This window comes from Lynx canadensis, chromosome B3 (assembly GCF_007474595.2).
Source record: "Lynx canadensis isolate LIC74 chromosome B3, mLynCan4.pri.v2, whole genome shotgun sequence".
NCBI classification, from domain to species: Eukaryota; Metazoa; Chordata; class Mammalia; order Carnivora; family Felidae; genus Lynx; species Lynx canadensis.
The window spans coordinates 52,973,708-52,998,292 of NC_044308.2; the positions used below are offsets into that span (position 1 = coordinate 52,973,708).

Below are 24,585 nucleotides of genomic sequence, written 5' to 3' on the forward strand. Positions count from 1 at the left end.
GCAAACTGGTACAGTCACTCTGGAAAACAGTATGGAGGTTCCTCCAAAAGTTACAAATAGAATCACCCTATGATCCAGCAATTGCACTACTAGGTATTTACCCAAAGAATACAAAAATACTAATACAAAGGGATACATGCACCCCAATGTTTATAGCAGCATATCTACAATAGCCAAAATATGGAAACAGCCCAAGTGTCCATCAACTGATGAATAGATAAAGAAGATGTGGTACTTATATACAGTGGAATATTACTGAGCCATAAAAAGAATGAAATCTTGCCATTTGCAATGACCTGAATGGAGCTAAAGAGTATTAGTATTATGCCAAGCAAAATAAGTCAGTCAGAGAGAAACAAATACTATATGATTTCAATCATAGGGGGAATTTAAGAAACAGAACAAACAAGGGGCACCTGGGTGACTGGTTAGGTGTCCAGCTTTGGCTCAGGTCAAGATCTGGCAGTTTGTGAATTCAAGCCCTGTGTCAGGCTCTGTGCTGACAGCTTGGAGCCTGGAGCCTGCTTCAGATCCTCTGTCCCCTTCTCTGTCTGCCCCTCTCCTGCTCATGTTCACTAGCTCTTGCTCTCAAAAGTAAATAAACATTTTAAAATATTTGTTTAATAAGTTAAAAAAAAAGAAATAAAACAAATGAGCAAAGAGAAAAAAGAGAGAGAGGCAAACCAAGAAACAGACTCTTAACTATAGAGAATAAAATGATGGCTACCACAGGGGAGGTGAGTGGGGGGATGGCTGAAATAGGTGATGAGTATTAAGGAGTGCACTTATGATGAGCACCAGGTGTTGTATAGAAGTGTTGAATCACTAAATTGTATACCTGAAACTAATATTATATTGTATGTTAACTAACTGGAATTTAAATTAAAACTTAAAAAAAATTAAATGTCTGGCTTTCAACAACAAAATTATGAAGTTTCAAAGAAGCAGGAAAGATGACTTATATTCAGGGGAAAAAGGAGTTAATAGAAACTGTCTCTGAGTGGGCCTACATGTTGGATTTAGCAAAGATTTCAAAGCAGTTATTATAAATATGTTCAAAGAACCCAAGGAAATCATGTTTAAATAATTAAAAGAATATATGACAACAGTGACTTAACAAATATATAATTCAATAAAAAGACATAATCTGTTTTTAAAAAGAGAACCAAATGTAAATTTTTTAATGTTTATTAATATTAAAGACATTAGAGACAGAGACATTAGAGACATTAGAGACAGAGACAGAATGAGCAGGGAAGGGACAGAGAGAAAGGGAGACACAGAATCCGAAGCAGGCTCCAGGCTCTGAGCTGTCAACACAGAGCCCGACATGGGACTCGAACTCAGGATCTGAACCAAGAGATTATGACCTGAGCCAAAGTCAGACACTTAATGGACTAAGCCACCCTGGCACCTGATTTTCTTTCTTTCTTTTTTTAATGTTTATTTATTTTGAGAGAGAGAGAGCACACAAGCAGGGGAGGGTCAGAGAGAGAAGGAAAGAGAGAATCCCAAGCAGGCTCCTTGCTATCAGCTCAGAGCCCAACCTGGGGCTCGATCCCACAAACTGTGAAATCATGACCTGAGCTGAAACTAAGAGTTGGTGTTTAACTGACTGAGCCACCCAAGTACCCCTATGGTCAATTGATTTTCAGTGAAGTATCCAAGATAGTTCAATGGAGAAAGGACAATCTTTTCAACAAGTGATTCTGGTACAGTTTGATATGCATATGGAAAAAAAGTTAACTTAGACTTTTACATCACACCACCCCCCAAAAATTAACTCAAAAGGACTCTTAGACCTAAATGTAAATGTAATGTAGCCTTGGTGGTATAGTGGTGAGCATAGCTGCCTTCTAAATGTAAATGTAAAACTAAAAGTTCTAGAATAAAATATAGAATAAATTCTTCATGACCTTAGGCTAGACAGAGTTCTTAAATATGATCTCAAAAGTGCAATCCACAAAAAATTGATAAACTGGACTTCATCAAAGTGACAACTTTTGGGCTTCAAAGAAAACTCTTAATAAGTTCAAAAGATAAGACATAGACTGAAAGAAAATATTTATAAGCTATATATCTGGTAAAGGAGTTGTATCCAAAATACACAGAGAACTCTTATAACTTAGTAATCAGAAGACTAACAATCCAATTTTAAAATGAGGAAATGCACATTTCACCAAAGAGAATACATGAACGGGTAACAAGTACTTGAAAAAACACTCAACATTATTAGTGACTAGGAGAATTCAAATTAAAACCACAAGAAGATACCATTACACACCCACTAGGGCCATAATCAAAGTATAGACAATACCAAGTGTTGAAGAAGATGTGGGAAACTCTATATATTGCTGGTGGGAATGTAAAATGGAAAAGCCACATTATAAAACAACTTGGTAGTTTTTTAAAAAGGTAAACAAATTTGCCATATGACCTAGAAACTCTACTAGGTATTTACCCAAGAGAAATGAAACTATATGTTCACACAAAGACTTGTACATAAATGTTCACAGCAGTTTGGTTTTTTGTTTGTTTTTTTAAGGTCTTTTCATTTTTGAGAGACAGAGAGAGACAGAGCATGAGCAGGGGAGGGACAGAGAGAAAGGGAGACACCGAATCCAAAGCAGGCTCCAGGCTTTGAGCTGTCAGCACAGAGCCTGATGCGGAGCTTGAACTCACGAACTGTAGATCATGACCTGACCTGAAGTTGGACCCTTAACCAACTGAGCCACCTACATGCCCCCATAGCAGTTTGTTTATTCATAATAACCAAAAGCTGGAAACAACGCAGATGTCCATCAACTGATGAATGGATAAACAAAACTAGTATGTCCGTGTAATGGACTATTTTTCAGCTATAAAATGGAATGAAGCACTGATACATGCTACAACATGGATGAACCTTGATAACATTATGCCAACTAAAAGAAGCTTGTTATAAAGTGTACATTTATATGCTACGACCAGAAAAGGAAAATCTTCAGACAGAAATCAGATCAGTAGCCGCCCGAAATTGGAGGTGAAATTGAGGATTGGCTGCAAATACTTGTGAGGGAACTTCATGGGGTTTTGGAAGTGTTCTAAACCTAAACTGTAACAGTGATTGCATAGCACTGTAAATTTAATAAAAATCATTGGCTGTACACTTACAATGGGTGAATATGATATGTAAATTATATTTCAATAAAACTGTAAAATTGTTAAGTGAAGTTTAGAAATGCTTGTCTGTTATTGATTGACAGTTTCTACAGGATCTTTCTGGGACTTAGTGACCAGAGATGCATGCAAAAGTAGAAAGAGAAAGAATTTGTTTAGAAAACTTAATACATTGATGAGGGTCTATAGAGGGTTACCAGAGAAAAATTTCAAGAGAGAAGGCTTAGGAGTGACCAGAAGTTGTTCAGGAAACTCTCCAGGCTGAGAGGCAAGGCCTAGAAAAGGAGACATGCTGGGTAGAGTTCTGGGGACTGCAATGGTGGGGATTTAGGCCACTTTAAAGAAAACAGTTCCACACTCATACCCAAGAGGGCACCAGAGGAGCAAGCCCCAGTTGTGACTGCAGATACTCCCAACCCCTGAAGGCAGGGCACTTTCCTGAGTTCATTTCAAAACCGGACCCAGGTTCTTCAGAGAGCAGGACTCTCAATTTCCTTTTATTTTCTTTCTTGGGAGGAAGAGGGAATTTGCCTGAAGGTGGCTTCCTTTTAAGTCTGAAAATGTGGCAGGAAGAGCCAAGAGAGGCCCTGTGACTCTCTCCAGGGGAGAGGCAGCAGTTACAGCCAAAAGAAACTGCCCTAAGAGGAGCTTTTTCAGAATGACACATGCTATTTTCTTCCTCTCCCTCCGTGACTCAGATTCACATTTCACACAGACCTTTGCCTGTGTTTTCTTTCCTCTGCCTTGACTGCTAGCCAGCAGACTGTGTCCACAGTATTTTCCCACTCCTGCTCCTCAGTCTGAATCAGCCTGGTAAAAACTTAGCTGGAAGAGATCTGTTGTTTACAGGTAAACTCCTCTACAAGTACCTTTGCAATGAAAATCTCTAAGAGAGTCCTCCACAGCACAGCTTATATCTAACCTATTTCAAATCGTAGTCAATGAAACAAAATTCTAATCCATACCGTATATTTGGACAGTCCAGTGGAGCTTACTTGTAAAAAGATTTGACCTATGATACTTTCTTTTTCCCCAAAGAACTTGAGAAGTAAGTAGAGGCAAAAACAGAGCCCCTTCTGTAGTTAGAGAGTATTTTCCCACAGACACTTATTTTAAAACTCCAGTTCCCAGGAAATCTTCATAAAGACTTTTCCCAATAGTCTACCCGATCCTGGACAAGAAAGAGAGATAGGCTCTAGATTCGATAAGCAGGGATCTTCTCAAAAGGAAACCATGGGAACTTTCTCAAATTCAAGTGGGCCTTGGTCCAGAGCATTGTCAAAAATGATCAAGGGATCAGAAATGAATCTAGTTAAAGGAAACAAAGTAGCATATCAAAGAAATGAGAGTATATTGAGGCCTGAGGCCATACTAATCTACTAATGAAAGTCAAATCTTTAAAATTACAATACCTAGATCATATGACAGAATTAATTACATCAATTCTTCTTCCATAGTGCTAAGAGCAAGATGCCCTCAAAGGACATTATTACTAGGGGAAGCCATTTTCTCCCTCTCCCAGGTCCATAAAATAGAAACTTCCACTTCTTCAAAATTGCGGAGACCATTTGCCTTTCTGCTTGTCCCCTCCCGGTTCTCCCCAAAGAGGGAGTGACTTACCTGACTGGGGCCCTGGGGAAGGAACTGAGCATGCTCAGTGCACCCACCCCTGCCTCACCAGAAGGTCTAGAGTAGAGTATTGGGAAGTGCGGTTGTACACCCTGACATATGACTCCTCCACTTTGGCCTCACCACCATCAAAGCTAACTCTTTTCTCTCAATATGTCTGATTCATGTGTCTGTTTCTCAAAAGGTTCTGAACTCAGAGGGGGTGAGAACCTCCAAATCAAGACTTTGAGTCGCCCTGCCACTGAAAAATTTGAAAAACAGTGAATAACGCAAAGAAATGACTCTGGCATTTCTAAATTCACCATAGGCCCTGATGAAAGGGGTGAACTCCCCAGTCAAAAACGGAGGCCACCTCTCCCAGAAAAGAGTGTAGCTTGAGGGCCTTGCATATGGGGCAGTGAGGGATGAACACATAACTTCCCAAGAGCCTGTTGTTGGGAGACCAGCATCACTGCCGGATTCGCTCATGTCTAAAGTGTGAAGTGGTGCCAAGAACCCCACATTAGGACCTAGCAAACTTGGGGTGAAATCCCAGCTCTTACCAAATGTGCAGCCTTTATCAATTTTGAGCCTCATTTGTTGCCTTACTTGTAAAGGAGCATAAATATCATCCCCGCCTATCCTGTAGGGTTGCTGTGAGAATCACATTACATCATGCATATGAATGTTACATGTACACTGGAAAGTAAAATAGTAATATAAGATAGTGTGAAAAAAAAATGGTGAGGAGAAGGTACTTGGAAGATATTTTGGGGTGGAAGAGCTGGATATTTTCTGTTTACTCCTCCAGATCCACTCTCCAATCTGATCCACATTCTGGAGGTTGAACTTTCTGAGCATCATTGGGCTCCCTCGCCTGCTGGCTGCTGGTTGAGTTTCATGGAGGGGGAGCTACAGAGAGAGGGCAGGAAGGCATGAGGCTGCCTGGATTAGATTCCCTGGTGTCTTCTCTGCTGGGTCTCTTCAGGTTGGAGGGCACAGCTCAAGCCAAACTGCCTTTTCAGAGGTTTTCCCCCAGACCAGCAGCACCAGGGAATGTGTGAAAAATACAAATACTCTAGTCCTACCCCAAACCTACCAAAGCGGAAACTCCCAGGGAAGGCCCAGCAATCTATGTTTTCACAAGCCCTGCAGGAGATTCCGATGCATACAGAACCATCTCTGTAACTACTGTACTCCCTTTCCTTTGCATGCAGCTGCTAACCTTGAGATACTATCCAAATCCCTTTTGCTTCTCCCCACCCGCCCCCATACCCTGTTTACCTTAGTAAGTAGTCCTTTCGTTATACTCCCGTCAAGTTACTCATTTTGAGCATGCCATTGTTTCCGTTTGGTAAACTAAGAACTGATGCAACATCCTTGTGAGACTTATGACTAAAATCTGAGGTTTTTGTGTGGGCTTGGGCTGTAATGTTGGTTTCTACCAAGGGCTTTAGTCTGGAGAGGGCAAATGCTAAAATAAGTTGCTACTTGCAAAAGGAAGCTGCTGGTATTTCTTTCCTTTGGCTAAGGCCAAAGCTATAGTGAGCTAAATTCCTATTATTTTTCATTTCACACGAAGTTGAATGGGCCAAGATATAATATTCGAGCAGCTATAGAAAATAAGCAAGTTCAAAGGGTCAGTCTAGAGTGTGTAATGCCTAAGACAAAAGGAGACTTTTTCTAGGTGTTTGTTTCCTCAGATCTCTTGTCGCAGGGACTCTCCTTGTTTCCAGGGTGTAAATCGGAGGCAGTAATAGTCAACAGAGATCAGCGGGAAGCCTAGAGTTAAATCTCAGAAGTCCCACTCCAGCAAGTCATTTCCTTCTGGAAGAAGCCCACAGTCAGGGGAAGAAAGAGGCTGTGGGAAAACTCAGCCCAAAGTGCTAACTAACCCAGGTTCTTCTCGTCTTTGTGGACTGAGTATACTGCTTTTGACTATAAATGAAGAAACTGTTTTTCAAAATGGCATCTCTTTTTTATGCCTTATGATTTATTAATTTAACCACCAATAAGAACTGGACCCTGAAAAATGATGAGACAAGCTAATTTTGTCTTCATTTTTTTCTTTAATCCACTTAAAAAAAATTTTTTAAATGTTTTTATGTATTTTCGAGAGTGAGCAGGGAAGGGGCAGAGAAAGAGGAAGACACAGAATCTGAAGCAGGCTCCAGGCTCTAAGCTGTCAGCACAGAGCCCAATGCAGGGCTCGAACTCAAGAACCATGAGATCATGACCTGAGCCAAAGTCATATGCTTAATTTGATACCATGAGATCTATGGTATCTTCAAGCTGTAAACTGTCCCATTTATAACCCACCACTTGAACAACCTTCCCAGGTTTTCCCCTCTTTGAACTTTCCCAGAGCACACTGAGAATTTAAAGGAACAGGGTCCTGTACCTCAGGGCCTATTGCTGATGTAAATATCTATTTAGCTCTGGTGGGTAATGGCTTACTACTAGTAACTCTTCTGCCCAAGGCAGCCCACTAGAGAAAACCACCTCAGGGACAGAAGGCCTTGCAACAATAGTTGTGTGACCTTGAGAAAATTACAAAGAAAGATACAAAGAGCCATAGATTCTTGGGGTTGAAAGAGACCAATACTTCAATACACATTCTAACACATTACCAAGGTATTATCTACCTATTTAATTTTCTACTGAAAATAGTTTCTACCACTTATAGAGTGCCTCTTATGGGCCAAGGCCTATTTGAGGCATGTTGTATACATTGTCACAAGCCCTATAACTAACCCAGCAAGCTACTTAGCACTAGCCCCAGTTTACAGTTGTGGAAATGAGACTCAATAGAGTGACATAGATAGTTCCAAGAAAGTGACAAAGCCACTTTCCCGTTGGCTCAGAAGTCAGTGCTCATTCCATCTGACTGTATGATCTCCTGAGAGATCCCATTCTAACCCTGCAATTGAAGCATCCTTTATAATGAGCTAAATTCTGTCTTCCTCTACCTCCCACCCATCATCCCCAAGTTCTACCCCTCTGGGTATAATGAGCGAAACTGGCTTCTTCTTCCACATGCCACTTTTTCAGATATTTGAAGATTCTAAACTACTCTGACCATCCTGAAAATAGTCAACCTTTCCTCCTATGAAGGAAGTCCCTTTACTATCCTACTGATTCCTCTTCAGTTGGTCTATGTTCCATAAATCAACAACAATAAGCTGAGTTTTAATATATATACAGAAAACTGCACAAATTATAGGTATAAAGTGCAATTGATCTTTACAAAGTAAGCGTTCCTTCCTGGATGGAGAAACAGAAGCATTACCAGATCCCTGGAAGCCCATGCTGTCCCGTCTCTGCCTCCCCCAGAGATGACCACTACCCTGAATTTTAACACATACATGATATAGAAAGCAGACAGTTTGCATCCTTTTGTCTGGCTTCCTTTGCTCAACATTGTATGTGTTCCCTGTCATATCGTGTGGAGCTATAGTTGCTTCATTCTCATTGCTTTCTGTGTTCTTTTCTGTGTGTGATGCAACTTTTTTATTATTTTATTTTTTACACTGTTATATTAGTTTTGGGTGTAGAACATTAGTGATTTGACAACCCCATACATTACTCAAATGCTCACCACGATAAGTATAGTTACTATCTGTCACAATACAAAATTAGTACAATATTATTGACTATCCCTATGCTGTACTTTTCATCCTCATGATATATTTATTTTATAAATGGAAGTTTGTACCTCTTAACCTCCTTCACCTATTTTGTCCATCCCTCCACCCCACTCTGGCAGCCACCAGTTTGGTCTCTGTATTTATGAGTCTGCTTCTATTATTTATTTGTTTGCTTGTTTTAATTCCACATATAAGTGAAATTGTATGGTATTTGTCTTTCTCTGTCTGACTTATTTCATTTAACATAATACCCTGTAGGTGCATCCATATTGTTGCAAATGGCAAGATTTCATTCTTTTTTGAGTAATATTTCATTGTATATGTATACCACAACTCCTTTATCCATTCAGGTATCAGTGGACACTTAGGTTGCTTCCATATCTTGACTATTATAAATAATGCTGCAATAAACATAGGGGCGCACATATCTTTTCAAATTAGTGTTTTCATTTTCTTTGGGTAAATACTCAGCAGTGGAATTACCAACTCATTTGGCATTTCTATTTTTAATTTTTTGAAGAACCTCCCTACTGTTTCCCATAGTGGCTGCACCAATTTACATTCCCACCAATAGAGCACAAGTTTTCTCTTTTCTCCACAAGCTCGCCAACACTTCTATCTTTTTGATACCAGCTATTCTGACTATGGGAGGTGATGCTTTCTGTGTAATTGTTTTAATGTGGTAAAAAATATATATAACATAAAATTTACCATCTTAATCAGTTTTAAGTGTACAGTTCGGCAGTATTAAGGACATTCACAATGTTGTGCAACCATCACCACCATCCATCTCCAGAACTTTCTCATCTTTCTGAATTGGAACTCAGTCCCCATTAAACAATGACTCCCCCTCTCCCCCTCCCTCAGCCCCTGGCAACCACCATTCTACTTACTGTCTCTGTGAATCTGACTAGGTATCTCATATACGTGGAATCATACAGTATTTGACCCTATGTGACTGGCTTATTTCATTTAGCATAATGTCCTCAAGTTTAATCCATATTGTAGCATGTGTCAGAATTTCCTTCCTTTTTAAAACTAAATAATATTCCTTTGTATTGATATACCACATTTTGTTTATTCTGTGTGCTTTTTAAAGCATGTTGTCTTATAGGGTACACGGTGTCTCTGGTGGGTCTAACACAAGCAGGTCCTTTGTACAGCTGTACCACTTCACTCCCACACTCATTTTTACTTGCTTCTGAATCTGGCTCTCCTCTGGACAGAGTGCTCCTTGTGCCTTATCCATCTTTGCTTCCCCAGCACCTAGCTCTTAGTAAAAATTAAGTGAACAGGGCGCCTCAGTGACTCAGTGGATTAAGCGTCTGACTCCTGGTTTCAGCTCAAGTCATGATCTCACGGTTTGTGAGACTGAGCCCAACATCAGGCTCGGTGCTGACGTACGGAACCTGCTTGGGATTCTCTCTCTTCCTCTCTTTCCTTCCTCTGCTCATTTGTGCTCTCTCTCTCTCTCTCTCAAAATAAACAAACATTAAAAAAAAAAGGAAAAAAGAAATTCGGTGAAAAATACGTTAATAAAGAAATGAATGGAAGTAGAACAGCCCCATGAAGTCCCTCCTCTTTACATCTCTAAACCTCAGTTTCTTCCTTCTTAGAATGAAGGTTTTAAAACTATGGACTTCCCAAGTTTTGCCTACCTTAACATCTCTGATTTTATAACAGACTGGCACTTAACAAAACTCTTCTGTGACCTATTCCCAAGGTTTGGCGAACACAAACAATAACTGTAACTTTTAAAACTGCATTTTTGTGTTTTAGTTTATGTAATTTCAGTGTATCCTCTCGGTAATCCTGTTAGGTAAATGTGAGAATTTAAGGCTCTGTGAAAGATGATTCTGGACAAGGAGACAGACTTGCAAAGTGGGTTGTTAAGGCGGTTTCTATTAGAGAGAAGTTTGCCAACCTAATTTCTTTCATTCCACATGTGAACTGACAAGCTTCCTGGAGTGTGTGCATTGTGGTGGAGCGAGGTGGGGGGAGGGCGCTGTAGGGTAGCTACAATTCCCAGCCCAGTCACTAGGTGGCCCCTTAACTGCACCCAGAGGGAACAGATGAAGAAAAACACTCCAGCCCCAGCGCCAGGATGGTCCCAAAGCGTCAGTAAACCGAATTAGGCTTTTTTCTTGGAGCCTTTCCAGATATAAAATGGTTAGGAGGCCCTGAATATTCTGATATATACGACGACTGGCATTAGACTTACAATGCTACTGACTCTGTTCCTGGATAAATTAAAATCTGACCATAATACCTTAACCTCCATCTTGTGACTTGTGGATCTCATTCTCTCCTCTCCTCCTTTTCCCTCATCAATTAGAATTTATGAGAAAGACACAAAGTCAAATTTTGATGGGCCTATGGTTGAAACACACTGACTTAAAATGTCTCCAGCAATAGTAAGTTTGCAGATGGATCAATAGCTCCATTGATTTTTTTTTTTTTGAGATTTTATTTTTAAATGATCTCAACACCCACCATGGGGCTCAAACTCACAACCCCAAGATCAAGAGTTACATGCTCCACCAACTGAGCCCGCCAAGCACCCCTCCAGCTGGAATTTTTAAAGGAGACTGAGCTTGGGGCGCCTGGGTGGCTCAGTCGGTTAAGCGTCCGACTTCGGCTCAGGTCATGATCTCACGGTCTGTGAGTTCGAGCCCCGCGTCGGGCTCTGTGCTGACAGCTCAGAGCCTGGAGCCTGTTTCAGATTCTGTGTCTCCCTCTCTCTGACCCTCCCCCATTCATGCTCTGTCTCTCTCTGTCTCAAAAATAAATAAATGTTAAAAAAAATTTTTTTTTTAAATTAAAAAAAAAATAAAGGAGACTGAGCTTACTGTCTAACTAAAGAGAACACTCTCGCACATATTTCAAGAATATTTGGAAACTTTTGATCAGATCAAAATCGATACAAATAAATAGTCTCTCCTTGATAATTGCTGCTAATAACATGGTGTGCGTGTCTCCAGGTATTTTTTTCCAAAGTACATACTAGCATGTTTCTTCTTTATAAAAAGGAAAGCTAACACTTTCAAATAACCTTTTAAAGTTTATTATAAAGACCATTGATTAAATCATGACACCCGTTAACCTTACTCCACATTCTCTTCTCTTCCATTGAACATCCATAGGTTTTGGTAAAGTTGTGTTCAATTATTTCCTATTTTATGTTTTAAAAATAGTATTAATTTATTCTGGCCTCCTTCTGAATCCTTAAGTGTTTGGGGCATATCTGCTACAAAGGTATTTTTGCCAATCCCTATCAATTTTTTGTTATCCTTTCAAATTTGCAAAGTTGATTATTGAACCTAGGTTGATTTACAACTTTTGAAACATAGTGCTCTATTATATTATTGTATGCGTTAACATTAGTAATGCCCCAGTGGGTTAAAAACAGACAAAAAAAACTAGAGACTAAATAAATAAATAGCTGTTTTGGAGATCATAGAGAACAACTTCAACCTACACATTAGCATTGTATAAGGATAAAATGAAATAGCCAAAGTGAAAACCCTTTGAAAAATACAAATGTATGCCATGCACATGTAATATTTGGCTTGCCTTCAAGTGGAAACCAACACCTGCTGAAATAATGGCTTTTTTAGGATTTACCAAATGCCTGGGGTCAAATATCTGAGGAAAGAGCTTGGAGACACATAGCTAGCATCCTTTCTTAAACTAGTTGAATATTCTACATTGTTTACTCACAAATATTCTGGCTACTATTGTGACTTAGCACATTTTAGTAACAGCAATGGGAGAATTTTTTTTTTTTTTTTTTTTTTTTTTTTACAGTAGCCTTGAGATTCCAACAAATATCATGGGACATAAATCAGCTCGAAGTCTTCAAAGTGGCTGGTCTGGCAAAACAGAGCCAGTGTAATGTGGCTTTTCTATTAGCTTGGCTATAAAGTTGGCTATTAACTTAGCACTTAATTGGATCCTCCTACAGAGGAATCATAAGATCATTCAGTCCTGCAGGCTAGAGAACGTGTTGTACCTGTTGAATAGTGTTTAAGGCACTTTAAAAGTCTGGTTATAATTGAGTAATGACTAAACACCACTTTATTATATCGGACTTTTAGAGGTGATAGGTATGGTGTCTACCTATGCCTGTTGTGGAGAATTGTGTCTAAATTGCATCTGAATCCTAGCTCCACCATTTACAAACTGTGTAACTTTGGTCATGTATTTTAGCCTTCATGAGCTTGTGTAATGTAGGTAACAGTACCTGACCTTCTTTCTTTCATGGAATTGTAAGAATTAAGTCAGACTACGCATGGATAAGAGCTCTGGGGACTTAAGAACTCTACGTGCATTAGTTACAATGACCGAATGCAACCATCATATTGTACCAATGAGGAAACTGAGGCTCAGAGAAGCTAAATGATTTGGCTAAAGATCTATGGTGGCAGAACACAGATTTCCAAGGCCTCTTTTCTTTGCAGTGTATCAATCAGTACTGTTTTGTGGCATTTTATATAAAGTCTCCATCCATGACTCATTTACATACCATTTATTAGCCAGCTATAAAAGGTCATTAAAATTTAACTTCAAGTTTGTTAGAAGCTAGATTTAATTACTGTGCATGTGTAGATGCATTGCCTGACTTCCAGCTAAAACTATAGCTAGGCTAGACCCTGAAGGGAAAAGATTTTTGTTTTTATTTTGCATGTCAGTGCTTGGCTAAAACTTCTGTTTTTCTAAGAGAGTCACATGAGATCATCTAAACTCTAAATCTAATTATGAGGAAGAATCTACAAAACAAACTCAAATGTTGTATGAAAGCCAAAACTTTCATTGTACTTTCATAGTCTTCATAAAATAGCTGTGCTGTTCTCACCTGCACCCTAATATATATTTTAAACCCATAATTTTAACATAAAGAGGACCAGTTGTAGCCTCAAATATATCTTACTCTAATATTATTTTTGTCCCAATAGGTTCATTTGTCAATAACGTGAATGTAAAAATAGCATTACATCTAAAGGCACATTTTTGTTTTAAATAAGGCTATTCCAAGTTTTCCCTTATACTTAAAATTGATGATGAAATTGGACTAAATAATGTCTAAAATTTATGACTCTAAGCTTCTAAGATCTAGAATTCAGAATTATAGGAACAAACTAGATCCGTATTTATTTTTCCAGCTATAGTTGCATGGAGCTAGTTTCTTTTCCACAGAAAAAATAAATACAAGCATGTCCAACCTTGGGGCCTTATTAAGGAATGTCTCTCAAAGTTTTTGTGAGTTTACAGAAGCTTAATTTTACAGTGTTCTATGATGGAGGATGTATAGTATTTGTATCTCAAGATCTGGGCCCAGGTCCTGGCTGATTTTGAGTAAGATATTAAGCCTCTCTAAATCTCAGTTTTCTAAACTTTTAAATGTGGCTGTTTCAACATATGCCCAGAACTTACAAGATTTTTAAAAGATTGGGGCAGGGGTGTGCCTGGGTGTCTCAGTCAGTTAAGCGACCAACTTCAGCTTGGGTTATGATCTCACAGTTTGTGAGTTCAAGCCCTGCATTGGGTTCTATGCTGTCAGTGCAGCGCTGGCTTGTGATCCTGTCTCCCTCTCTCTCTGCCCTTCCCCCACCTTACACATACTCTCTCTCTCTCAAAAATAAACATTAAAAAATATTTTTTTAAACAAAAAATAAAACAACAACAACAAAAAAGATGGGGGGCAGGGTTGGCAGACAACTGAAGAATCTAGAAAAGCTGTTATTTCAAAGCTAGAGAGCTTTTCAGTCTAGAAAGTGGTAAAACTTGACTACTCATTGTCACTTTTGTCCTGGTGAGATGACCTAACTGCGCCCTTTACAAAAAGTAAAAATCATGGATGGTGGAGAGCACTTTGAGAAAATCCAAACACAAATGTTCTCAGAGGAGAACTTAGCTATGTATTCTTAATGAGAACACAACTGTTAGCTTCTAAGCCTGTGCTTATCTCTGCCAGCTTTGTCACTTTCGAGGTGGAGGCAATGTCTCCTTTCTTTCCATACAAATCTCAATGGCTTGGGGCAGCCCTGTTGCTCCTGGTGCCTGGGGAAATGTGCATTCTTGCCAGAGAGGGTGTTTTTCACAAACCTGAAGTCGAGGCAAGGGTGTTCACATCTAGAAAGTGAGGACAGTGAAACTTACTTTGGAATGTGGCTGTGGGAATTAACAAGCTAATGGGTGTAAGCCTTTTGGCACATAAGATACTTGTTAAATGGTAGCTATTATGAGTATGCCCAATATTGAGTTCCTAAGTCCTACTATGGCCTCTTCTTCTGGCAGACATCAGGGGAGGTGGCAGAAAGCAAAGCAGCACTGGGTGGGCAGCCCTGTGCAGGTGCTGGCCTGTATGGTCAAACCCTATCCCTGGGACACGTATCTGCAAACCTTGGGCAGGGCTCTGGGTGGCAGCTGGACAGGATTCACAGCAGTGAGGGCAAAAGCAGACTGTATACCTCGCAAGCTCCCAGAGCTGGCCCAGGGAGACATGTGACCTGCTTGTAGTTCACCAGAAATGTAGGCAGGGGACAAATGTTTGGTCCCCAGTTTAGATAGGCTTGCATCCACTAATTGAAGCTTCAAATGGAAGAGATGCAGCAACACAAGACAAAGGGACACTGCTGTCAGGGAGCATTCCCAGGACAGCGCTATCTTGATGCTCTCTGATGGTTTTAACGTCCAGAAAATATTCTGTCCTTTAAGTAAATGACAGCTAGGGCAGGGGCATGAAGACACTGCTGAGTGCCATCTTCCAACAGTTTAATGAATCTGAGTTGTGGGACAGTTGGGGTGATGAGAGCACATGGAAGTTTCTTCTGATTATTCATATAAAGCAATAGTGAGCAAGGTGACCCGCAGAGTAAAAAGGGGGAGCAGGTGTAGACTAGCTGTCTAGGGGAGAGGGCAATGCAATGGAATAGCCAAGAAGCGGGGGGGGGGGGGGGTGGCTACAGGATGCCTATGATTTCGAATTTCAACAGAGTCCAGTCACCATGGTTATGTGTTTCTCCCCAATGTTCTGAGGTGTGAAGTCGGTAGAACTAATTATAATTAGTTAGGGTTTTGCCAGATAAATATATGAAAGGAGAGAGGGGTAAAGACATTGGGAATGTACACAAGGTCTGTGAATGGAACCTGGGTAGGGAGGGAAGTAAGGATACAGTGGAGGTAAGGGGTGATGAAGAAAGGTGTCAGGGTCAATGGATCCTGGGTCCTAGTGGGGTTGAGGACATTTTTTTTAAGGTTTACTTATTTATTTTTGAGAGAGAGAGAGAGAGAGAGCCAGGGAGGGGCAGAGAGAGAGGGAGACAGAGAATCTGGATCAGGCTCTGCACTGTCAGCACGGGGCCCAATTCAGGGCTCAAACACACAAGCCATGAGATCATGACCCAAGAGAGTCAGGAGCTCAACCTACTGAGCCACCCAGGTGCCCCGGGTTGAGGACACTCCATAAGCAAATTTTGGCATTACAAATCTTTTTGGTCCCCAGGTGTTTAAGAGTAGATATTTCCTTGCCATCTTCTCATGTTACCTTCTTTATTCCCACTTTTTTTTCTTCTCCTTTCCGCAGTTTAAATAGCAAGTTCATGAGGGGTTGCTACTTGGTTTGCTGAGAAAGAGTGCAGACTTTTGTACTCCTGGCAAAGAAGGAGTTAAATGGTGTTATTTGGAAGTCCTTTTACATTATCCAGATTTGGTTTAGAGATAGGATTATGCTGATGTCCTTTATTTTTCTCCTTAATTTACAAAGAGCTCGCTTATCTCAGACATTCTGGTGCTTTGTTGGAATTTTCCAAATAATACAACCTACTACAGAGCAATTTTTGGGGAGAGCTGCAATCTGACCCTTAAACTAGGGCAGGATTCTAGCAAAACAGAGCCCTCCTGGCTAGAGCCTCTGCTCAGATTCTTAACAGGAACACACTTCTCATCAGAATGGCTGCAGGAGATCAGATGACAGACAGTTCTATCAGTTTGTTGTGCTGGTCTTTCACTTACCTGAAAACGATCTTAAAATGATTGCTTTCCAAATGCAGTGACACAGCAGTCTGTTTTCTAGAGACCTTACATTCAATAAACTCCTTACTCTGAATGTTTGCCCTGGCAATTCTGGAGGTGCTTTAAAGTAAAATGAGCAGTTCACAAAGGCACTGAAAGGACAGAGAACAAGAGAATCTGCAAGATTTGGGGATCACGAAAAGTAAAAATGACCCACTGATATGTTCACCCCACCTGCCTTGCTGGAAGGGACCTCAAACAGTGTTCATGTTCATCTTTCTGCCTCCACATGGGACTGCAGCAAAGCTATTCTAGAAAGAGCTTTCTGCCCACTTGGAAATTAGGTCTAATGCTGTCAACGCTTTAGGAATTTTTAAAAGCTGATCCTATATTTATCTTTAAGCAGATTTACTCTTCCACACTTTTATTTGTTCTTCTATTGACTATTAAGGGATATTCCTAATTTGGAAAGTAATTCACTCTATGTAGCTGTTACAGACATTCCTAAGTTTTGAAATGATCCTGTTACCACAGGAAAGTTAATCATGATAATTTAGAGCTTAAGTCTTGACTTTTGGGTTTTAGTTTGTAAAAAGCACAGTTTTGTTTTGTTTTGGTCAGGTGACTTGAATTCTCCCTAAATTCAACCCCTGACCTTTCCTGACACTGTGTAATAATGGTGGGCAGAGAAATACAGCCAGAAGCCTCAAATCCCAACTCTGCTATTATAACCCACCTCATCACTGTTTATGTTATTCTTAATTTATAGCCCTATTTTCTCAGCTATAAAATGTGAAAAAGCATACCTATGCCCCTAGATAAGTCAGGTAACAAATGTAAAAAATCACTTTTAAAATGCTAAAACATTGTAAAAGTGTGTCTGTTTTTAGGGTTTATTCCCAAATGCCCTATGTTAGCTTGTTTGAGGTCTCCTTGGGCCCTTATCCTTCCCTGCTCCCCTTGTTTTTGCCCAAATTTCCCTCTCCTTTCCCTAGCGTCCAGCTGCCCTCCATGGAATGTTGTTGTAGCAGAAATCTCAGAGACTATACAAAAGCTAAAAATACAGCCAAGGAAGAAATTAATACCAGTGTACAGAGACCTTCTTCCTGCTAAACAGATTTCTTAGAGGGTGCTATGAGACTGGGAGAAGGAGGGGAGAGAGAGGAAAAAGCAGATGGGGATGGCAGTGATGAGAGCAGGAGAGGGGAGAAGGAAGAGTAAAGGAGGCAGGAAAGAATCCACTGGAAAAGTGGGAGTACACAACTCATATCTCCCCCAAGCCTCTGAACTGGTTGGGAAAGGAGGGGAAAAGGATAGTATAATTCCAACAAAACGTGGAAGTATATGAAAGGGAGTTTGTACAGAAAAGAGCAAAGTAAGCACAAGAATAAAATTCTTTTCAGGAAGAGCAGTATCAGACTGCATTGCAGGTAGGTGCTGTGATAAAGTTATGGCACAATGTATACTTCTGAGAATAGTTTAGTAAGAAAATTTGATTCCTACAGCCAATTATTGAGAGAAAAGTGTAAATCACTGTTATATTTGTACTGCAGGTAACATTGTTCTATGGCCAATAAAATAGAGAAAAGGGATTTGCTTAAAATGTGGTTGGGACACATGATCTTACACTCTGTCCATGTGATAGAATATGGGAGATGAACTTGGAGGAATGCATATTCCCATCTGTGTGCTTTCCTCCCCCAAGGAATCCAGTGGCAGTCTGCAATAACTTAGAAGTGGAGTTTTAGATGGACACCAGGTATGACAATTAGAAGAATGAAGGAATTGGAGGAGGAATCACCACTAAGGCATGAGCTAGGATTCACTGAGGGATTAGGGTGGCCTAGAAGGAGCAGCAATCCTATTAGAGGCTAGACTCTTTCTGGTGGAATTTCTTGAGAAGGAAAACTGCTAATACCTAGGCTACCTTGTAATTAAAGGAGGCTACCTTGTAATTGAACAAGCCCCTTTGCACACCTAGGTTCCCATGGAAACGTCACTCCCCAATCTTCAATCTCTTCTGACACGCGGTGTAAAAGATGCCTTTCTCTGAGCCTGGGTAAAGACAGTAGCAGACCATCTTACGTCTTGGTCTCCCACCCCCACAAGACTATTTCAGAAACTAATATTAGAGGTAACAACCAGGATAGTGAGCTAAGGTTGGGAGAATTATATCCTGCACCTTCAAACTCCCCCGGGAACAAAACCACAAAGGTAAACTATTTCTGTTTCACATTGCAAAAGTACCCCATGACTCATCCTTTTTTTTTTTTTTTCTTTTTAACTGGTCCTTCTCTTTCTGATCACATCCATCTCATCTCAGGCAAACCTAATCTTTGTTACAGCACTGGTAAGCGCAAATATTGGTTTCCTATGTAATGTTGTTTTGAATCAAGTTAATTTCACTCCTACTTTGGCTGCTCTGAAATCAGCCACTTTATGCAAAATTGAATGTAGATGCCTTATGTATAGTTTGAGCAAGGTGCCAGTGAAAAGAGAGGCTCTCTTTTGTTGGCTAGGGAGACTGGACTTTCCCATACAATTCAAGTAACTATCCCAGCTGCCAGACCTCTAGGCAGCTTTCATGACTATAGGCTCTCTGCTTATGCTCTGTGGCCAACAAAAAGAGAAATTCTAGGCTACCTCAATGGCCTCAAATCTAGGACTTGATGACTTCTCAGATCTGACCTCACTTGTAGGGTTAGAATCCTAAAGCTGTGTCTTCTACCTTCACATCTATCAAAACAAGATAAGCAAAATTCATGACTCCATTTTACTAGGTCATTGTGTGAGGGAAAGCAAAGAGGGAGAACTAAAATCTTTTGCCTTCAAAGAAAAATGCTTCATCTTCCGCTTCAAATAGAGCCAATGAGACTGAGCAGAAAACATCTCCCATAGATACCTGCCAGATATTATAACAAAGGAAGGCAGGAACAGAATCTTTGTATAAATGAGGAATGTTCTGGTTCTTGGAATGAGAAACCAAACTTAGAAGAGTCAGTATTGTACATATAAAAACTCAAATATCAGAAAAATGAGTACATAGTACTCCTCTATGTTATGGGGCTAAGAGAGGTTTATCTTTTTGCTTGTTTGGGAAAATTAAAGAATACCAAGTTATATTTTGTGTACATATCAATTACCAAATAATGTGCCCTAAGTATAGTCCATATTTCCCTTGATCTTTGAAATAGGTAGGTAGGGTTCATTTTCAAGACCTCCCCTTGGCACAAATATGCTCCCAGCATTATATCCACCCTTCATTACTCTTATCTTTTTGCTCCTAATTTAATAGATTTATCATTTAACTGTTCCTGTTTCTTTTAATATAAAAGAAATTTGGAAGAATAAAGGGCATACAAAAGAAGTGTATTGTTTTAAAATAACAATAAAGGTCAAAACTTTCAGTCAATGAAAATAACTTCTTTTCCTATTCCAAACATATAGAGATGAAACACATATAACAGCAACAAAAAATTAAATATGTAGACAAGTTCAAAAGCCAGAGAAGGAAGTCTCTGGATGCCAGAATGGAAGCAGAAACTAAAAGCCCTAACAGGAAGCAAGACAGCAGCAAGACAGCCAATTCATTAGGTGCCTCTGCATAAATCAGAAAATGGAGTACCCTCTGAGTAGATTCAACCTTATGGGTTCAGGACCTGATGAATGGAACTCAAGCTTGATTTCAACCCTGTACACCACCTTGCTGAAGTGCCCTTCTATAGGACATGCATGGTACACAATGTACCTAGGGGCCCTGACAAGTGGGAGTAGAAGCTATATCACTCAGAAGGGTTTTGAAATGGGAAATTGGTCTTAGGGGCTGAGGGATAGAGTTTAAATGCACTATGAGGAAAGGACACTAAGTCTGAAGTCCGCAAAAGACAGGAGGCTGATTGTACATGCTTACTCATAGTAGCATTACTCTCAATAGCCAAGAGGTGGAAGCAACCCAAGTGTCCAATGAGGGATGGATGAATGAATAAACAAAATGTGATATATACATACAATAGAATGTTGTTCATCCTGAAAAAGGAAGAGAATTCTGATATCTGACAACATGGACAAACCTTGAAGACATTATGCTAAGTGAAATAAGCCAGTCACAGAAAGACAATATTTTATGATTCCACTTACATGAGGTACTTAAAATAGTCAAATTCCTAGAGCTAAACAGTAAAATGGTAGTTTCCAAAGGCTATGGGGGAGGGAGGAATGGGGAGTTACTGTTTAATGGGGATGGAATTTCATTTTGGGAAGATGAAAGTTTTGGCGATGAATGGTGGCGATGGTAGCACAAAAATGTGCACATACGTAATGCCACTGAATGGTACACTTGAAAATAGTTAAGACGGTAAAATTTTACAGTATGTATATTTTAAAAAAAATTAATAAAATTATTTAAAAGTAAATACAGACTTTAGGGGCACCTGGGTGGCTCAGTCGGTTAAGCATCTGACTTCAGCTTAGGTCTTGATCTCGTGGTTCCTGAGTTTGAGCCCCGCTTTGGGCTTTTATGCTCACAGCTCAGAGCCTTGAGCCTACTTCAGATTCTGTGTCTCCTTCTCTCTCTGCCCCTCCCCCACTCGCGCTCTGCCTCTCTCTCTCTCTCGCTCGCTCTCTCTCGCTCTCGCTCTCTCTCTCTCTCTCTCAGATAAATAATGAACATTAAAAAAAAAACCTGATAAAATAAATACAGACTTTAAAAGTAAGATCATAATGTGAAAAAAAGAACGACAGGGAGCTGAAACCAAAGTCTGTACACAATGAGGGGAGCCACAAAGGACTGCCCTTGAAGTAGAAGAGCAGGTACTGTGGACTCTATCAGATGTAGCAAGAAACCCTGCTGTCAGCTGGGCCATGAATCAAAAGAAATCAGAACCCAGATCTGTGCCACTCATGGATATAAGGCGTAAGTTCATATTCCCTGCCAGTTATAAGAATCCTAAGTAGACACTGGTGGCGGGAATGCAAACTGGTGCAGCCGCTCTGGAAAACAGTGTGGAGGTTCCTCAAGAAATTAAAAATAGAACTACCGTATGACCCAGCAATAGCACTGCTAGGAATTTACCGAAGGGATACAGGAGTGCTGATGCATAGGGGCACTCATACCCCAATGTTTATAGCAGCACTTTCAACAATAGCCAAATTATGAAAAGAGCCTAAATGTCCATCAACTGATGAATGGATAAAGAAGATGTGGTTTCTATATACAATGGAATACTACGTGGCAATGAGAAAGAATGAAATCTGTCCATTTGCAGCAACATGGATGGAACTGGAGGGTACTATGCTAAGTGAAATAAGTCAGTCAGAGAAAGACAGATATCATATGTTTTCACTCATATGTGGATCTTGAGAAACTTAACAGAAGACCGTGAAGGAAGGGAAGGGGGAAAAATAGTTACGAACAGAGAGGGAGGGAGGCAAACCATAAGAGTCTCTTAAATACAGAGAACAAACTGAGGGTTGATGGGGTGTGGGGGAGAGGGGAAAGTGGGTGATGGGCATTGAGGAGGGCACTTGTTGGGATGAGCACTGGGTGTTATATGGAAACCAATTTGACAATAAATTATATTTTTTAAAAAAAGAACCCTAAGTGGAAAAACACACATAAAGAGAGATTCATGGGGGGACAAATAGGCAGAACACTATGGCAATGACTATTTTATTTTATTTTTATTTTTTAATTTTAATTTTATTTTTTAAATTTACATCCAAATTAGTTAGCATATAGTGCAACAATGATTTCAGGAGTAGATTCCTTAGTGTCCCTTACCCATTTAGCCCATCCCCCCACAACCCCTCCAGTAACCCTCTGTTCTCCATATTTAAGAGTCTCTTATGTTTTGTCCCCTTCCCTGTTTTTATATTATTTTTGCTTGTGTTCATCTGTTCTGTGTCTTAAAGTCCTCATATGAGTGAAGTCATATGATATTTGTCTTTCTCTGACTAATTTCGCTTAGCATAATACCCTCTAGTTCCATCCATGTAGTTGCAAATGGCAAAATTACGTTCTTTTTGATTGCCAAGTAATACTCCATATATATCTATATGTACCACATCTTCTTTATCCATTCATCCATTAGTGGACATTTGGGCTCTTTCCATACTTTGGTTACTGTTGATAGTGCTGCTATAAACATGGGGGTGCATGTGTCCCTTCAAAACAGCATACCTGTATCCCTTGGATAAATACCTAGTAGTGCAATTGCTGGGTTGTAAGGTAGTTTTATTTTTAGTTTTTTGAGGAACCTCCATACTGTTTTCCAGAGTGGCTGCACCAGTTTGCATTCCCACCAGAAGTGCAAAACAGATCCTCTCTCTCCACATCCTTGCCAACATCTGTTGTTTCCTGAGTTGTTCATGTTAGCCATTCTGACAGGTGTCAGGTGATATCTCATTGTGGTTTTGATTTGTATTTCCCTGATGATGAGTGATGTTGAGCATTTTTTCATGTGTCAGTTGGCCATCTGGATGTCTTCTTTGGAGAAGTTTCCATTCATTTTTCCATTCTTTTGCCCATTTCTTCACTGGATTATTTGTTTTTGGGGTGTTGAGTTTGATAAGTTCTTTATAGATTTTGGATACTAACCCTTTATATAATATGTCATTTTCAAATATCTTCTCCCATTCCGTAGGTTGCCTTTTAGCTTTGCTGATTGTTTCCTTCGCTGTGCAGAAGCTTTTTATTTGATGAGGCCCCAATAGTTCATTTTTGCTTTTGTTTCCCTTGCCTCAGGAGACATGTTGAGTAAGGGCAATGACATTTTAGATACAACACCCAAAGCATGTTCTAGGAAAGAAACAATTGGTAAGCTGGGTTTCATTAAATTGAAAAACTTGTGCTCTGTGAAGGACAATATCACTATCTTAGGAGATAGCTGCACCCCCATGTTTATTGCAGCATTATTTGCAATAGCCCAGATATGGAAACAACCTAAGTGTCCATCAACAGATGAATGGATAAAAAAAAATTGATAAAGAAAATATTACACACACACACACACACACACACACACACACACACACACGAATATTATTCAGCCATAAAAAAGAAGGAAATCTTGTCATTTGAGACAACATGAATGGACCTTGAAGGCCTTATGCTAAGTGAAATAAACCAGACTGGGAAAGACAAATACTAGATCTGGTCTCACTTATATGCGGAATCTTTTTTAAAAATGCCAAACTCATTGAAACAGAGGATAGAATGGTAGTTGTCAGGGAATAGGGGATGGGAGAAATGAGGACATATTGGTCAAAGAGTACAAACTTCCAGTTATAAAATGAATAATTTCTGGGAAATCTAATATTCAGCATGGTAGCTATAGTTAACAATACTATATTATATTCTTGAAAGTTGCAAAGAGAATAATAGATCTTAAATGTTTTCAGCACCAAAAATATGTAATTATGTGAAGTGATAGATGTGTTACCTAACTTTATTTTAATCATTTAACAATATATACATGTATCAAATCATCATGTTGTATACCTTAAGCTTACACAATGTTATATATCAATTATATCCCAATAAAGCTGGAAAAATATAAACACTATGAAGGCTGGCATTCAGTTAAAGAAAAAAAGAAAGACAATGTGAAAAAAATGAGAAAACAAGCCACAGGCTAGAGGGAAATATTTGCAAAATACACATCTGATAAAGAAATTTATCCAAAAATATGCAAGGAACACTTAAAACCCAACAGTAAGAAAATGATCAACATGAATAAAAAATGGACAAAAGACCTGAACAGGTACCTCATGAAAGAATACATACAGATGGCAAGTAAGCATATGAAAATATGCTAAACATAATATGTCATTAAGGAATTGCAAATTAAAATGACAATGAGATAGTACTATACACCTATTAGAACGGGCACCAAATGCTAACACCAAAATACTGACACCAAATGCTAACAAGGATATAGAGCAAACAGGAGCTCTTTCTTAGTCACTGCTGATGGGAACACAAAATGGTACAGCCATTTAAAAAGATAGTTTGGCTGTTTCTTACAAAACTAAATGTACTCTTCCCATATGATCCTGCAATCGCACTTCTTAGTATCTACCCAAAGGACTTGAAAACCTCTCCATACAGAAACTTACACACAAATGTTTACAGCGGCTTTATTCATAACTGCCAAAACTT

At 39.6% G+C, this 24,585-nt stretch overlaps 1 long non-coding RNA gene across 3 annotated transcripts in view; it reads left to right on the plus strand.

The window, feature by feature from the left end:
* The window catches only part of LOC115515928, a 71,592-nt gene that overhangs the window by 10,148 nt on the left and 36,859 nt on the right, over positions 1 to 24,585 (plus strand). Inside the window, exon 4 of one of the 3 annotated variants that reach the window (XR_003969443.1) lies at positions 2,859 to 3,212. The exons of the other annotated variants lie outside the window; for them this stretch is intronic. This is a non-coding gene — a long non-coding RNA (uncharacterized LOC115515928). Of the gene's footprint in view, positions 1 to 2,858; positions 3,213 to 24,585 lie in introns of those variants that run through there. 3 annotated transcript variants of the gene reach the window in all.